The sequence below is a fragment of the Trichechus manatus genome, unplaced genomic scaffold (genome assembly GCF_000243295.1).
Source record: "Trichechus manatus latirostris isolate Lorelei unplaced genomic scaffold, TriManLat1.0 scaffold00185, whole genome shotgun sequence".
Classification (NCBI taxonomy): domain Eukaryota; kingdom Metazoa; phylum Chordata; class Mammalia; order Sirenia; family Trichechidae; genus Trichechus; species Trichechus manatus.
In genome coordinates this window covers 2,158,060-2,169,717 of record NW_004444121.1, presented here as the reverse complement: position 1 = coordinate 2,169,717, position 11,658 = coordinate 2,158,060, and positions in this window count along the sequence as shown.

Here is an 11,658-nt window from a genome sequence, read left to right as displayed (position 1 = left end):
TGATGGTGATGATGATGGTGATGATGATGGTGATGATGACGATGATGATGGTGATGGTGATGATGATGGTGATGGTGATGATGGTGATGATGATGATGGTGATGATGATGGTGATAGTGATTATGATGGTGATGATGATGGTGATGATGGTGATGATGATGGTGATGATGATGGTGATGGTGATGGTGATGGTGATGATGGTGGTGATGATGATGGTGATGATGATGATGATGATGATGATGGTGATGGTGATGATGGTGATGAGGATGGTGATGAGGATGGTCATGATGATGGTGATGGTGATGATGATGATGATGGTAGTGGGGGTGATGGTGACAATCGTGATGATGGTGATGACAATGGTGATGGTGATAACGGTAATGATTGTGATGTGATGAGGGTGACAAAGGTGATGATGAGGATGATTTGGTCCATTTGTGTTTGTGGATCTGTTGCCTGATTTCCCTGCTGGATTAAGGTTCTTACACACCCTATACTCCAGAGAAGGGCCTAAAGTGCAGGGTCTGGGGCAGGTTAGGAGGGGTGGGAGGATGCACCGAGTGCAAAGTTCAGTCCCCCATAGGGAGAGCAAGGCCCGAAGACAGACACTCAACCTGATCTTCGCTCTGTCCATCAGATGCTGAGGCCCAGGACCCAGACCTGCCAGAGGTCACCCAGGGAGTCAGTGGCCCCCAGGCAGGAAAGAGTGACGGTGGGCCACCGTCCTGGCTGCCTCCACCCCCACCCTGGCTCTCTTGCTTCTTCCCTGTGCCTCATCTCTCTCCCACCCCCTCCCACCCATCTAAACACCTCCGGGCCTGGTCTCTGTCCCCCTGACATGCCTTGTAAGCAGGAAGTGCAGCGGGCCCCCCAGACAGGCAGGCCTGGCGGATCCCAGACTCCACCAGCTCCATGTGGGGGAGGAAGGGGGTCTGGGAGGCCTGGGACAGGACCTCCAGCAACTCCCATTTCTCATGGGAAAGAGAAACCTCCCCAGGGGCAGGACGGGCCAGGACACAGAGGGCAGTGGGAAATGCCTCATCTAGGACCACCTGTGACATGTGAGAGCCTTTCTTAAGAGGTGCGTCAGCCAGAGGGTGGGCAAGCTTTCACCCAGCCTGGGTGTTTTGACCACTGACTCCAGCCAGAGAATGAGCCCTGATCCTGGTCCCACACTGAGCCCTGATCCTGGTCCCACACTGAGTCCTGACCCTGGTTGCACACTGAGCCCTGACCTTGAAGCCAGGCTAAGCCCTGACCCTGGTCCCACACTAAGCCCTGACCCAGATTTCCCACTTGACCCCACAATGCCCTGTGAGTTTGGCAGGACAAGGGGATCGTTATCCCCTGCTCCAGGTGAGCAAGTGCAGGCTCAGGTCCTGAAGCCCTTGGCCTAGTTCCCACAACTACTCAGCTGCAGAACTGGGACTGGAGCCAGGCCTTGGACTCCAAGTCCAGTGCTCTCTCCCGCCCACCGAAGTTTCTGAGAACCTGGCCCTGTGCCAGGTGCCATGGAGGAGCTGAGTGGGGGAGGGGCTGCACCCAGGACTGACAGAGAGCAATGCTGGGCAGGAGCAGAGGAGGCTTTTGGAGCTGGGCTCTGGGGTTGGGAGGCTGGCACTTCCTGGAAGTTCTCCAGGGAGGATGGTTCAGGCTGAGCAGGCCGAGTTTGGGATGGCAGTGATGGGGAAGTTACTTCCTTAGTGGGGAACTCGATGGCATATGTGACAACCTCAGGCTGTGAGGGATGCAGACGTCCCAGGCCTCTGGAATGACCCCCACCAATGACTGATCACTGCTCTGAGAGGCAACAGCCAGGTCCTCAGTTGCTGCTGGGAAACTTCGGGGGCCACATATGTTCCAGAACTGGGGATTCTTTGCATTTTAGGAAGACAATAAGAGCTGCATATATTTACTATATAACACCCTCATGCAAACACACTAATAATTCTGCAGTGGAATGCACCAATAGTTGCCCCAAGTGGGATAAATAGAGACTCTAAGTACCCCTGAGCCGCTTCCGTCCATTTATGTGGCTGAAAAAGTGTGTGTCAGACTGACACGGGTGTTTTTCCATCTGAGAGAAGTCTGGATTTCAGAATCCTGGGCTAGGGGCCGTAGGTGCACGTGGGATACGCCTGCAGTCCCTGGTTTGGGGCCCCACCCACCCTGCCTGGCTCCCCAGGCTGTCCGCTTGGTTCCCAGTGCCTCCCTGCCCACCAGCCCTGGGACACTTGGCAGCGGCTTTCAGGAAAGCAACCACCCCGGCCAACAGAAACAGCATCCTCCTATTCCCACCGGCCGGCCAGCCAGCGAGTGTTCCTGCAGTGTGGCCTGTCCTCCATGAACAGTGAGCCTGCCCATCCTCCCACCCGCTTGCTGTGGCTATGCCCCCACTACTCAGACGGACAGACCACGGTCTGGAAGGAGACAGGCTGGGGCACATCCAGGGCACCCCTGTGAGGCAGGGCCAACCCGGGCTCCTGCCACCCACCGGCCTCCTCAGCTGTGGGAGGGGTCAGCGTGGAGAAATGTGATGTCACAGCCATGAGGGCTGACCGGCGCCTGGTCCCGACAGCCAGGTACAGATCCTACCTCCATCTCCCAGTAGCTGTGTGGCCTGAGGCCCCTGCCCTCTGAGCCTTAGTTTTCTTGCCTATAACAAGGAAGGTAATATTGGCGATGCATCCCACCCCACCTTGTCCCCTTCACCAGCCAAGAGGCGCCCCTCAGAGGAGAGGACAGGGTAAGCAGGTCCAACTCACTGGACCCTCAAGACCCAGCAAGAATGAGATGAAGCAGCAGCAAGAGGGAATGAGGTTAGACACCAGGAAGAACTTCCTGTTCATAAGAGGGGTTATATATCACCCTCGAAGACTCTCTAGGGATGTCCATGAAGGCAGGAAAAGGGTTGCAGTGCTTGCAATGGGCCCACACCAGGCTGGTACAGAGCCTCTTCCCCATCCCTGTCTACCCTGCCCTTTCGGCCCATTTTGCAGTGAGTGAGCATTTGCATTTAGCAAGCTCCTGCTGTATACCCTCTCCTATGCTGAGCACCGGAGAGGGAAAATGGGCACTCAGCTGAAGACAGACTCAGACTGGGAAAATCTAGGTAAGATCCGTCCAGCGAGAATGTCTTAGTCATCTAGTGCTGCTATCACAGAAATACTGCAAGTGGGCGGCTTTAACACACAGAAATTTATTTTCTCACAGTTCAGAAGGCTAGAAGTCCGAATGCAGGGCGCCGGTCTAGGGGAAGGCTTTCTCCATCGGCTCTGGAGGAAGGTCCTTGGGTCTTTTCAGCTTCTGGCTCCTTGGAGACCTCAGGTGGGCTGGCGTCTATCTCCCCCCATCTCAGCCTCCTTCGCTGAGCCTTGTCTGCTCCTTTTATATCTTGAAGGTGATTGGCTTAAAACGCACCCTACAGAGATGTGACATCATTAACGTAATAAAGAAACCCCGCTCCCAAGCGGAATTACATCCAAGAGTACAGGGGTTAGGATTTACAACATCTATTTGGGAGGACACAATTCAATCATGACAGAAGGCTTCATGGAAGAGGTGGCCTTGAACTGGGCATGGATGGGGTCAGTGGAGGGATGGACGGGCAACCAGGAGACGAGACCGGTGCAGGCAAGGACACGGACGTGGAAGGTGCCCGGCCTCCCCAAGACAGTGGGGAAAGGCCTCCCTCGAGGCCACGTTCTCTGTCTGGGGTGACTAGTGACCCAGTGATATTGTCCGGGGAGTGCCTGTCCTGAGTCCTTTGAGCCCGGGACCCGAGAAGCCATGACATCTGGACAATCACAGAATCTCAGGAGCTGAGGCTTAGCACTGGGGCTCTGTGCATCCCACGCCTCCACAGCCACCTCCTCTCCGCCCAGTGCCTGGCGACCCCGTGGCAGCTCTAGAAGGCGCCAGTCCAAGCCCTGTTTGACCCCTCACAGTGATGGGGAAACCACTTCCTCAGCCTGAGGGACGGTGGACCAGCTGGGCTGAGATACAGGGACGCCCCCTCCCCTAGACTTATGCTCCCCGCACAGAGGGACCAGGAGAGCGCAGGGGCGCCCACGGCTGGCGCTCCGAGGCCAGCTGAGCAGACGGACAGAAACACAGCCGTATGGGTCCCCTGGGCCTTCTGCAGCCGGGAAAGGCTGAAATAGAAATCACGACCTGAGGCGTGCAGGGGGGTGGCCGGTTCTTGACCCCAGTGGGCTGGTCTGGCTCTGCCCCTCAGGCTGCAGCCCGGGCAGGTCCAGCTAGCACCTGGTGGCTGGCCTAGGCCCCAGGACCAGGGCAGTCAGCTGCCTGAGGGGAGAACTAGTCCCCAGTGCCGTCTGGCAGGCCACTGGAGCTTGAAAGGTATGGGGTTCTCTGGGCAGTGCCTGGGGGATGGGCCCTGAGGCTTCCTGGGAGAACTAGGCTGGGCTCACCAGAGGACCCCAGGGCTCTGCAGCAGGGTGACAGGCCAAGAACCTGGGCTCCTGGCCCGGCAGCCACCTGGGCTGGAACCCCAGCTCCCCTGCTTCCTAGCTGCGTGACCCCAGGCAGGCAACCTCACCTGTATGGACCTTCCCTTCCCCTCTGTCACGTGAGGATGGTGACACAGGTGGGTTATCTGGGGACTGAGCTTACACCATCAACACAGCTCAAGTGCTGAGCCCTGCGCTGCACACAGCAAGTGCTCAGTAAATGCAGGGTCACTGTTAGACGGCAGCCAACGCTGCTCTAGCCAACGCGCTACATCAGTGTTTTCAAACAGCAGGGGGTAACGTGGGGTTAAAGCTGTCCCTGCTGCCATCCATCCAGCGCCCTGGACTCAGTAGGAGGGACCAGCGGTGGCCCCATCCAGCCTCGCCACACCTCAACCCATCAAAGCCCCTCCTGGGCCTGGGCCAGGTGTCCTGGGAGGCCATGGAGGCAGGGAGCCAGGGAAGACCCCTCTCCCTGGTGACCACATTGCCCAGCAGCCTCTGTGTCCATCTGCTTCCTCCTCAGGCCAGGGTAGAAAGTCCCGGGGGGGGGGCGGGGCAAGCCCCCACGGCCCAGCCCCAGAGCTCCTAGGGGCTGTCCTGACTCTCCGGGGGCCCGCTGTGTGACCTCGAGCACGGGAGGGAGTTGCCTGTCTGTGCCACAGCCCCCTCTCCACGTGGGACTTCTCTAGAGGTCACAGGAGGAATGAGGGGCTGATCCAGGCTGGAAGGGGGCTGGGCATGCAGGAACCCCAGTTAGATTCAGCCACCGTCCCAGGGGAGGTGCTTTGCTGGGGGGCGCCACCACGGTCACAGCCCAGGGTGTCAGATCACAAGAGCGGGGCCCCTGGCCCCGCCCTGGTATGGAGAACCGCAGGCAGAGGCAAGGCTGGTGGATGAGCTGTGATGGCCAAGCCCACTCTGGGCCTCGGGGTCTGCACCTGTAAAAGGTGCGGCCAGCTTGGTGGGCTCTGCAGTCCTGCGCTCAGGCGTTCTTCCCCGAGGCCCTGCAGGCCCATTCTGCAGGCTGAGACTCAGGGGAGCCCAGGCCATGGCCCCTGCACTTGGACTTCACAGCGGCTGCTGGGCACAGGGCACAGCGAGCTAGGTAGAGCTGAGCGAGAACCCAGGGAGGGCCAGGGGGGCCTGCGAGGGGCCCCCTCCTCCTCCGCAGGGCCCAGTTGGGATGTTTGACATGGGGAAGACTTAATGCCACCCTGAGTGACCTCTTCCTGTTTGGAAATGTTTCCTCCACCCACTATCACGGCTGCCTGAAAGGGGTTGCAGAGACGCTGCTGGAGAGAACTTGACAGGGACCAGGAGGCTGGAGAGGGGCGTGTGTATATGTGTGCACATGTGTGTGTGCACGGGTGTCCATCTGTGTCCCTCTGTGTGCACGAGTGCATCTGTGCATGCGTGTATGTGTATGTGTCTGGGTGTGTGTGTCCATGTGTGCACATGTGTGCATGCTCATGTGTGCATGCCTGTAGGGGCTGGAGCAGCAGCCAGGTGCAGTGCATGTGTGCGGTGGGGCAGGATGAGAAGTGGAGGTGATGCTTTTATCTCAGGGCTGACATTTGGAGAAAATAGCTGTGGGGTTGAGAGTTCAGCCCGGGTTCCAAGCTCAGCTCTGCCACTCTCTGGCTGGGGGACCTTGCCAGTGGCCTCCCTGCCCAGAGCCTCAGTTTCCATGTCTATAAAGTGGGGATCATAACTGCACTTGCTTTGTAGGGGTATCTAAATCGAGGTGATGTCTGTGGAAGCCCTGAAACAGTGACTTTCCTTCCCCGGGACCTGTTCTCTGACACCACTGAGGCTCCTCTGGGGGGGCGTGTGGGCATTGAGCCCCTTGCAGGGGTCCCCTCCCGACCCCCAGCTGCCCAATGTCTGCTCCAGACCCCCGGGGCCGGAGGTCCTGCACACCCCTCCACCCTGCCCTCCCTGCATGCATGCCCCCCGGCTTGGACTGCCCCCGGGCAGACACGGGCAACCACGGCTGCTGTTTATACCCTCGAGTGGACGAGACAGGGCACTCAAGAGGAGGGACAGGCTGGAGCCGGAGGCACCAGGACAGGGTTGGCAGGCGGGTGGCCACCGGCTCCAGGCCTCTGTCCCCGTCCTCCTCGGCTGCTCTGCTGTTTGTTTATGGCATGAGCACTCGCGACTGTCACCTCATGTTCCAGCCTGACCCTGAAGCACGGGCGTGTGTAAGGTATGTGGTTTCAGGAGACCACAAGGGAGAGCAGGTGAGTCCAGCCCCTGGAGCTCACGGAATGGAGCCCTGTCCTGGCTCTGTGGTCAGGCCCCAGGGCCAAGGCGGCGGGGGGACCAGGCGTGGGGGCAGATCTTGCAGGGAGTTCACAGGTGGGCACTTCCGCGTCCTGCCCACGGTGGCCCCACCGGCCACCAGGCATGGGAAGTTCTCGGACTGTGCTTCCCACGACCCTCCTGTTCCCTTGGGGAAGGACTACGTGTTGCCTGATTCCCTCTGGGCAGGCCCCAAGGTTCCTCTGTGGACTGGGGAGGCCTGGCCGCACTGACGGCTCCAGGCAGACATGCCTGAAAGGTCCTGACCCCTGGCTCGCCACTGTCTGACCTCTGACCCACACAGCCTTGTGGCAATGACAAGGGTGAAACTTTGCCTGGGCTGCCCCTCCTCCGAGGGCCGTGGGGGCCAAGGGAGGGGCCTACCCCAGCCTCAGGAACCCCACAGGGGGCTTCCGTCCATCCCCCAGGTTCTGGGGAGCGGAACTCCCGCAACAGGAGTCCTGGAGGCCAGCCCTGGGCTGTCACCCCACCCCCTGCAGCGTCTGTCATGTTTGAGGGCTCTCCTCGAGATTTCTTGGGGAACCAGCCTGAGTGCAGAAGCCCCCAAAGGTGGTACGAGGCCTGGCAGGCCCTGCCCCGACTCAGCAGACGTCGCGAGCTCATATAATTGGCGCCTCGGCTGGCTCACACCCCAGCCCCTGCCCACACCTGGCAGCTTCTGGCTGCCCACACAGAAATGACAAGAATCTCCACACCCCCAGCTCCCACCCACCCACCAGACCTGGGTGCCCTGCCTGGCCACCCAGGAGCCAGTGCTGGCCTGGGGGCAGGGCCTCAGTGGGTGGGGCCCCTGTACCTCTCTGGGCCTCGATTTCCCCATCTGGGAAGGAGATAATGGTAGCTCATGGGCTCAGCCTTGTACTAAGGGGAAGCCTGGGGCAAGGGAGGCTGCATCAGAGTGATGGCATCATCCTCCCCCCAGAACCTTCCGTGGCTCCCCATTGCCCTGGGGATCCAGCCCACCATTCCAGCGTCCACAGGAGCAGCTCCCGCCCCAGTTCTATTGCTTACCCCCTGGGCTCAACTTACACAGACCTCTCAGGTCCCTGAACCTCAGGCTGCCTGACCACTGGGACTTTGCACATGCAGTTCCTGCTACCCGCTGCTCTCTGCTGTTGCCGCCTCCAGGAAGCCCTCCCTGCCCATGCCCCTTCCCTGCAGGCTGGGCCGGGGCCCACGGCACCCCCACTTTTGCATGCTGGTCTGCATGGCAACTGTGTCCCTCACCACACTGTGCTCTTGCTGGCCAGGGACCTCAACTCAGGCATCGTCGCTGTGTCCCCTGTGGCCAGCACAGGGCCCGGCTCAGTGGGTGCTTAGTGCCCAGCTGTGGACAGTTAAGTAGAGCACAGGGGACCAAGAGTATGGGAGTGGCCCTCCCAGGAGAGGACGCGGTAGAGGCCAGGCCCCAGGTCTGCATGGCTGGCCTGACCCTGCCTTCTCCAGCCCTGACCCTGACCCGGTCCCTGCTGGCCAACAACTCGGACGATGGCCAGGACGTCTGTCTGGAGAGGGTGTCCAGCCCAACCTTTCCTCTGGGTTCAGGCCACATGGCACAGACCCCTCCCCCTGCTGGCCCGGTCACACCCAGGTCTTTCCCACGCACTGGGCGCCCACGTGTCTCTGGGAGCCATCACCAGATGACAGAGGTGACGCCAAGTCACACGAGACCCTGAGAAGCTACATGAGTCCCCCACATCCACCAAGGGGACGCACAAGGGAGGGCACAGAGACCCAGGCACCAAGTGTGCAGGCCCCGGCCGTGGTACATGGGCACACATGAGTGCACATGAGCACACACACGGGCGCCCACGGGCACACACGAGTGCACACGAGCACACACACAGGTACACATGGTCACACACACAGGTGTACACGGGCACACACGGGTGTTCACTGGCAAACACGGGTGTACACGGGCACACACGGGTGCACACGAGCACACACACAGGTGTACACGGGCACACACGGGTGCACACGAGGGCACACGGGTGCACACGAGCACACACACAGGTGCACATGGGCACACACACAGGTGTACACGGGCACACATGGGTGCACACGAGCACACACGGGTGTACACAAGCACACATGGGTGTTCATTGGCAAACACGGGTGTACACGGGCACACACACAGGTGTACACGGGCACACACGAGTACACACAAGCACACACACGGGTGCACACGAGCACACATGTGGGTGTACATGGGCACACACATGGCACACACGAGTGCACACGGGCACACTCATGGGTGCACATGGACACACACGGCACACACGGGTGCACACAGGCACACACACAGCACACAACGGGTGCACATGGGCACACACGAGCCCTGAGCCCTTATCAAGCACAGAGCCTAGGAAGCGTGAGGGCTGGCCTGCGGGAGGCCGTCCAGGCTCGGCAGCACAAGGGCATGCGCCCCCATGCATTTGCCCCTTCTGGGCTGAAACCAGCAGGCACTGCTCACACATGGACCCCACGCTGTCCTGGGCGAGGTCGGGGTGGGGCAGCTTGGCCTCTGCCCTGCGTGCCTCAGTTTCCTCCTCTGTCACACGGGGGCATGGGGACTCTGGCGCTCCCTCATAGGCACCCCCCTGTAGGCGCCTTCCCCTAGGGCCCAGACGGCTCCACCAGCTGCGGGGCGGAGAGGGAGCCCGGCCCTCCCTGCCCCGCCCCCGCTATCATTGCCCAAAAGGAGCCGACTGCCTGAGCACGGGGCTGACGTCAGGCCCGAGGAAGCCGCGTCCGGCCGCCGGGGGCGCAGAGCGAGAGGCTGTCCTGGCCTGCTCAGGAGCCCGCTCCCCTCTCCAGCCGGCGGCCAAGCTGTGGTGAGTCCCCCGCGCGGCCCCGGGCCTCCCTCTCCCATCTCCCCCAGGCAAGGCGTCCCAAAGCTGGTCACGGCGAGTAGCCTCTCCAGGCCAGGCAGACCACAGGAGAGGGGCGAGAAGCTGCCCCCAGACCCAGGCAAAAGCTCAGAGCCCAACAGGGGCTTGGCGGTCCTGCTGCGCAGGGATCCATTACACAGAGGAGAAAACTGAGGCCCCAGGGGAAGCCAGTGACCAGGCTGGATGAGCGGAGGAGGGAGAGCTCTCACGGGCACGGGGCTTATGGGGGCATTCCTCCCTTATTCCCCCAAAGCGCGCGTGCCAGAGCTGCATGTGTCCTGCCGGGTCCCCAGTCCCCCTTCATTCATTCATTCAGTCAGTCATTCATTCAACAAACCCTCGCGGAGCATCTGCTCAGTGCCCAAAACTGGGCCTTGGTTTCCTCATCTGTCAAGGCAGTGGGGTGGCCCTGGAGGCCCTGGCGAGCTCCGGGTCTCTGCTGGAGCCGGGTGGGGCTGGGGCAGGGCAGGGGTAGGACAGGGCCAGGGGCTGCAGGGACGATCCCTGGACGGGTGCTCGCTCTGTGGAGGCCCATCCTACCACCCACAGCTCAGGCCCTCAGTACCGGCCCTGGCCCTCCCCCACCATTACAGGGGTGGGGAAACTGAGGCCCAGGGCAGGCCGGCTCACCCAGCCCCTGCCTGCTCTGACTGGGCAGTTGAGGGGTGGGGACAGTGCAGCCCTGTGAGAAGGCAGCGGGAGCAGGGTCCCCAGGGGGCAGTGGTTGGGAACTGGCTGGTGGCCAGGCTGGCTGGCTGGGCAGACACACAGCAGCTGGCGGCCTCAGGCAGGACTGGGACAGAAGGGGTGGTGGGCAGGCAACTAGCCCTGTCCCCCTGCCCCCCGTTTTCCCCCAAAGTCCAGTCACTCCCATCCAGAGGGTCACGCGGGGGCTCCCACATCCCCTCCAGGAGCTCTGGGCTGTGTGTCTGTGAACAGGTCACTGCTCCTCTCTGACCTGCTGGGCCGTGGCCTGGGACAAGCTGCCTGATCCCTGGGGCCCCCACTGTCTCTGCACAGCAGGGTGTGGTAAGCTCGGCTGCAGATACGGGCAGGAGGAGACAGGCTGCGTGGACCCCAGGAGACAGAGAGACAGGCAGGAGGTCCCCAGGGCAGAGTGCCAACCTTAGATGTTACTTATCCTCACTGCGCCTCAGCTTCCTCAGAGGTAACGCAGGGCCCACAGCACCCACCTTGAGGTATGCCACAAGGAGTTGACCGGGACCCCGTAAGGGCCATCTCCACAGGCTCCCCACGAAACGTGGCCGTTATAGCTCTCCCCTCGCCCCACGGAGTACATCTGGGGCTCCTGGGGGTGGGAGGGCTCAGGGGGGCTGCATGGGGCACAGACTGTGAGGTGGGCAGAGACTTCCCCAGGTGACCCAGGTGCCAGGCAGAGGGCACAGCGTGAGCCAGAGCCGAGAGCGCCAGGCTAAGGCTGTGCGGGCAGACGAAGCCCAGAGCCCAGGCCAGGGCTGGGCTGGTAGGGGCAAGGGGCAGGCATTGCCACAGCTGCAGCCGTTCAGGCAGAGGGTGAGGGCCGGACTAGGGGGAGGGAAGGCAGAAGGCCTGTCCCTCCCAGAGACACCTGCGTTTCCAACAGAGCAGAGGTCTCAGCTAAGGAAATGCTCAGATGGCGGAACTTGAGGAGAGGCAGGTATGAGGACCCTCCAACACCCGTGAGGGACCCCTCTCCCTGAGCGCAGGCGGGCGGGCTAAGGCCTGCCAGGAGGGGACCTGCTGTGTGGCCGGGCAGTCTGGCCTCTCAGAGGACTCAGTAAGGGCCCGGCTGCCCTGTGGACCAGGCACAGGCTGGGATCAGCCAAAAACAGCGGCGGCAGCTTTCTGAAGCAGATGCACGGAACCAAGAATAATCGTACAAATAAACAGGCAGACAGTTCCCCAATAACAGCTATTTTGGCCTCGGAAGGCCTGGAGGGTCACGCGTCGGGAACGCGGCTCGGGTA